General features: G+C 36.8%; 1 long non-coding RNA gene across 2 annotated transcripts; it reads right to left on the bottom strand.

The window, feature by feature from the left end:
* Positions 1-3,176: 3,176 nt before the first annotated feature.
* Positions 3,177-4,868, bottom strand: LOC131232807 (uncharacterized). Of its 2 annotated transcripts, none has more exons than XR_009164946.1 (3): positions 4,571-4,868; positions 3,443-3,557; positions 3,177-3,261 (listed from the first exon to the last, which is right to left on the bottom strand). It is a non-coding gene; the product is annotated as an uncharacterized LOC131232807 (long non-coding RNA). The 2 variants fall into 2 exon arrangements; XR_009164945.1 differs by having other exon boundaries at positions 3,443-3,535.
* Positions 4,869-5,602: the final 734 nt, after the last annotated feature.

Here is a 5,602-nt window from a genome sequence, read left to right as displayed (position 1 = left end):
TGGGACCATCTCGAAATGCTTGCCAGAACTCAGCTCGGCCAAATTAGTTAATGGGACTCAGAAGAAATTGAATAGATTTAATCCATGTTTGAATAGAATGTTTTTTTTTTTTTGAAAGATGAGAATATTATTGAAAGAAGAAAAAAACACCATGCAATATTGAAGAATTCCAGAATCATTGATTATTTCTTTATGCTCAAACTGCCCAAAGAACAATCATTAGGATAATTCTCCACTTTTTTTTTTTTTTTTCCCAAAGCTCTTCCTATGTCCGAATTTCACCCGCATAACAGGTTATCTATCGAATTCGGCATCACCTAAGACAGTTCCCCTCGGATAAGAAGACTCCACTAGATGTCAAAAGTGAGAGGGCAGTGTATATAAAGAGATGATCGACAATTTCTTCCACTTTAAGATAGGAGGCATGCATTCGAAATCTGCATTCTTCTTTTCCTCAAATTATCTAGTGTCAAAGTTCTTTTTCTTCCCACGAGCCAATCAAATGCCACTACCTTAGGAGGCACTCCATAAAACCAAACCGAACTGGTGTGGCAACAAGAGGAAACCTATGGCTAAGAGAGACTTGTTAAAAGATCGATCTCTTTGAAAACACCCCCGAACCCATCAGCGACCAACGAAATAAGTCTTCTGGAGTCAAAGATAGAGGCAAGGATACCCCTGTAAGAGGGAAAGAAGACTATTAAACTCCTGAATCTCAAAAGTTGACAAAGCTAAGGAAACCATGTTCCTTGATCTCTAGTAAGACTGAAACAGTCCTTGACCAACGTGTCAGGGTTTGAAGCTATAGCGAACCGTGCAGGAAAAGATTCAGCTGGTGTGTGATCACCTCGCAAGATCCAGCCAGAATATGATTCTGAAACTGTTACCCAAAAAGAAAGAATTCTTTCAAACATAGCCGGAGCGGATCTAGCTATTCCTCTCCACGAGAAAGAGGCAGGGTAAATGGATGAATTCTTCACACTATAACAAATGAGACTTTTAGCGGCGCTCTCAAGCGCTGCTATAAGTCCCTAAAAGCGCCGCTGATTCTATTATTGGCGCTACTCAAGCGCCGATAAATGGGTATGTCGCTAAAAGTATTGGCGGCGCTAGGTAACTTCTATCGGTGCCTTTCTGAGCGCCGATAATTGTATGATTTTCCGACGCGAAAAAGCGCCGCTAAAAATCACTTAGAGCGCTGCTAAAAGTGGTTTGTGGACACTTTTTCTTGCGAAAAAGCGCCGTAAGATTTCTACACAAGCACTGGTAGAAGCCTTTGTATGGATTTGTGAGGCCCTAGCATGCCAGTAATTTTTTTTTTTATATATATAATTCAATCAAAACCTGTATTATTTAAATATTTGAAACATAAAAATCATGCAATACAAATAAAACTGAATATTAAACAAAATTTATATTACCACACAATAATGAAAAAATATTACAATAAATGGTCTTGAATGTAAATAAATAAATAAAAATAAATCCTCTATATGGTCTTACTCCTAGCACAAGTGGTGTCAAAAGGCTGAAGTGATTTGAACTCTGGATTGCCCCACTTGTACGCAACGAGAAGAGTGGATCACCCACCATTAGCCCTTTGAAAATTGCTCCTATGATAGCTAGAATCAGGCTAGTCCTTAGCTGCTCCATGGAAGTTGGTTTTTTGGCGCTTTACGTGCTGATCTATTGGGTGGAAAGAATGGTATGTGGCAATATTCCCTCATGACTTGAAGAGAGCTCTTTCCGCAGCTCATCAAGCTTCATCTCTAAACCTGATGACATACTACACTTGGTATTCGCTCAATAAAAAGCATATATTAAATAATGACCGGCTTGGAATTCCATATTTTCAAGGTGAACTTTTCTTCTTTTTGATTTTTTTTTTTTTTTTAAAATTTTAGAATCTCACTGATTTCATCTTTACTGCTGATTAATGAATATTATCAACAGAAGAAAAAAAAATTCAAATCCTATTCATATTACTACAAGATGATTTGTAGGAGATGTGATATGAGGCTTTCTACAATGTTCACTAGTTATTAATTCTGACAAGTGAGACCCATGCTTAATCCAAATCATTTTTGCCCATTTCCAACTAAGCCAGCCCCATCAACAAAACTATGAGATGCAAGCAAAAGCTATGGAGTTGAGCAAACTTTTTCTCCTTGTTAGTACTCATGACAATTTAGTAAATGTTAACATTCATCTTTCTAATTTTGGTCCCACAAATTGCCTTGAAAATTACAGCAGACCACAACTCCAATAACAAAGTGGAACCGTGGACTATGGAAGGATGTTACGTGGATTCCCATCAATGGCATAACTATGGTTACAATGTTACTCTACTTATAGTATGGGGTCTATAAAAGAACAAAAAATAAATTCATTAAAAATTGTCTTGGGAAAAGAGAACAAGATAAATACAGATCTACATAATTTTCAAAAGACCCAAAAAGAAAAAATAAGAAAAGAAAGATTACCTTGGATTGTGAAAAAGACCCACTTTGTTTGCATACAAAGGGCTTATACTTGTGATTTGATCCATCTGCTTCCACTTTTGTACCAGAAAAGATGAACAAAACCATCAAAGCAGCTCCCACCAATTTCACTAAAGGGCTAAAAGCTTTCCACCAAAGAACCAAATGGTTCTAAGTCATTCAAATAGTATTAGAATTACATGATGTTAGGCTGGTCGAAAAATAAATTTATTAGACTTTCAACTGGAGCCAATTTAATGATGTTCTTACATTGTTTTACACCCCCAAAAGCATAGGGCTGACACCATTTTCCCTCACAAAGATTTAATCTACCGAGCATGTATTGAAGTTAGGTTGACACTTCTCATTTACGAAAATAAAAACAGATGGAAGGAAAAGGAAACATATTCAACATCACTGCATCAATCAATACATGGTAAACAAGGATTTCAAGTGATTAATGTCAAACAGTAAGCATGCCATCAATAGAACCATACCTATTACTTCCATCTAGAGTAGAAGCCGCCATGGCATGCCTCATATCAGAACCAGTTTGCAATGATTGAGCTTTCAACATCTGCTGCTGTCGAGCCAATGATGCCTGGTAATATTTGTACAAAGAATTAGATAGATGGCTAAAAGTTTAACACTGACCATAATCAGATGCAAACTTAGGAGACTCTCCCAGAGCTGAACTATCATGGAATGGAAACTAATATCTTCTTTGCTTGAGATCAGAAAATCAGATGGTTGTTCTCCTGCTTGTGGAAGTTACAGATCTCTGCATGAAACAAATTTTAAAAAATGATCATAGCGTTAAGGTTGCCAACATATGAATAAATGAGCAGCTCCAACAGTACAGTGCAAAAATAGAAGAATGACTTGATGGACCTGAAAAAATGAAGGCAAAAAAGAAAAAGAACAAAAACAATAAAAGAACTGAAGGCAGTTCAAATCCACACCTTGATTTCATTCACTTCAAAAGAAATGTCAGTATCAAATCCCCATAGTACTTGTAAAGAAGCTTCAAACTCGTCTGTCATGCCCATTTTGGCCTAGACACCAAGAAAAGAGACCCTTGAATCAAGAATAAGAATCCCAGAACTTGTTAAGAAGGTGTTTACTAATGAGAAAATCATTGAACGAGTTCAAAAGTTAATGCTCAAAAAGCAACAAGATGGTGAAATGATTTGCTATAAGTGCGGACACGACCATGCCTATCCAATGAACAACATAATCATATGAATAAATATGTATACATGTCAAATAACACTAAATAGGTACATTAAGCAATAGATCCATAAAGTTAAATCATGCACATGGCCTACCTATATTAGTACTGTGCATGCATCCCACTTATCATTCAGAGGAGATGGAATTATCTGTACCCTCATGCCCTCTGAGAAATTGCTAAAACCATAGAGCAGAATGTTTTGGGTATCTCTTCAGACCATCTTTATAATCCACGTAAATAGGGTCAAATCTAATAGTGAAACCTTCCGCCCATTTGAAGTTGTCCAACAATGACTAAGCAAAGTAGCCCCTCACATCCACACCATCCTTGCCAACAATTTAAATCTCAACCATCAGTCTGTAATTCTAGAATAGACCATCCTAATAATTTTAATTATCGATCCTACTATCTCTACACATGGATACCACACATGTAAGACATCAAAACAAGAGACATGAGTAAATGCAACCACACCTGATGGCATTTTGAACAAATAAAAGATGGCGATGATAGTAGTCAATCCTCGCTTCGTCTTGCAGCGCTTCCTTCAGTGACAAGCTGAAATTTGGGTTTTCCATTGTCCAGTTTTATGTGACCTTATGAATAGATTGGATGAAATTTCTGTTTTCCCTTCGTACTTTTTTGTGGGACTTTATGAATATGTTGTGGAGAGAGAGAGAGAGAGAGAGAGAGAGAGAGAGAGAGAGAGAGAGAGAGAGAGAGAGAGAGAGAGAGAGAGAGCCTCAGTTTGGTGTAGGTTTTATGCTGCCTTGTTTTCAGATATTGAGTCATCAGATTTTTATTTTATTTTTTCCTTCACCGGAATTTCAAGTTTTATGTGGAGTTAGATGGTTACTTGCTATTGATTGAGCTTTCTGTCTTGAAATTGCTTTTGATAGCATTCTCCATGTCTTTATTCTTTGTTTCCTCTGTTATGTAGGGGCTATGTTGGAATTCACAGCTCAGGATTCAGAGATTTCCTTCTAAAGCCGGAGCTTCTTCGAGCCATTGTAGATTCAGGATTTGAGCATCCTTCGGAAGGCGAATTCTTGTCAAGTTCTTCTCATTTTCTGTTTGACTTCATGAAAAACACAGAATTTGTTATAATGAGAAGCTAATTGTGATGAATTAACTGATATTAAAATTTTGATGTGTTAAACTTTGAGCAAATATTCTTTAAAAAAAAAAAGAAAAAAGAAAAAGGAAAACTCTAAGTATAAAAATTGGGGTGTCTGTAGATGTTATGTTAACACAATGCATACATTTATGTATGCGCTGAATTTGGAAGGCTTGCTTCTTCTATACTTCTTTTGCATTTCCTTATGTTAGTAGGAGGAATCCCAAATCGATGGTGTTTTCATTCAAATCAGCACTATGTACAGGTGTGCCTTAACTTTCATTGATCCAGACCATGCATCTAGTAAGCATAACCATGGATGCACAGTTCTACACAAATTTCCCTTTGGATAATACTATCTATTCAATAAATGGTTTGCAAATGGAAGGTTAAAGAGAAAATATGTACAACCATCTCCATGTGACAGAAAGTTGTCCACAGATCTCATTGTTCAGATGAGGATATCTACTTTAAATTGTCTGTTTCCATCCAACGTGGGTGCCACCTGATGAACTATCTAAATTGTTGAAAAGGAGAAATACTTGTGAAGAATGCTTGGTCCTCAATGCCGCAGCCAAAACACCGGCGATTTGGGGGGCTGTGTATTATATAATAACCATGTTAACATGCACATTTCTCTGAGCAATTTAATCTGACCGTTTCAGGTAACACACTACTACCACACACCTGAATTTGGAGGAGTCAATTGGTTTCACTGAGAAAAATGAAGGGTGAATATGGAAATAAATATTTAATGCAAAGGCAAAGCAT

The sequence above is a fragment of the Magnolia sinica genome, chromosome 18 (assembly GCF_029962835.1).
Source record: "Magnolia sinica isolate HGM2019 chromosome 18, MsV1, whole genome shotgun sequence".
Taxonomy (NCBI): Eukaryota; Viridiplantae; Streptophyta; class Magnoliopsida; order Magnoliales; family Magnoliaceae; genus Magnolia; species Magnolia sinica.
The sequence above is the reverse complement of the archived record's forward strand: the minus strand, read 5'-3'. Positions and strand labels throughout refer to the sequence as shown.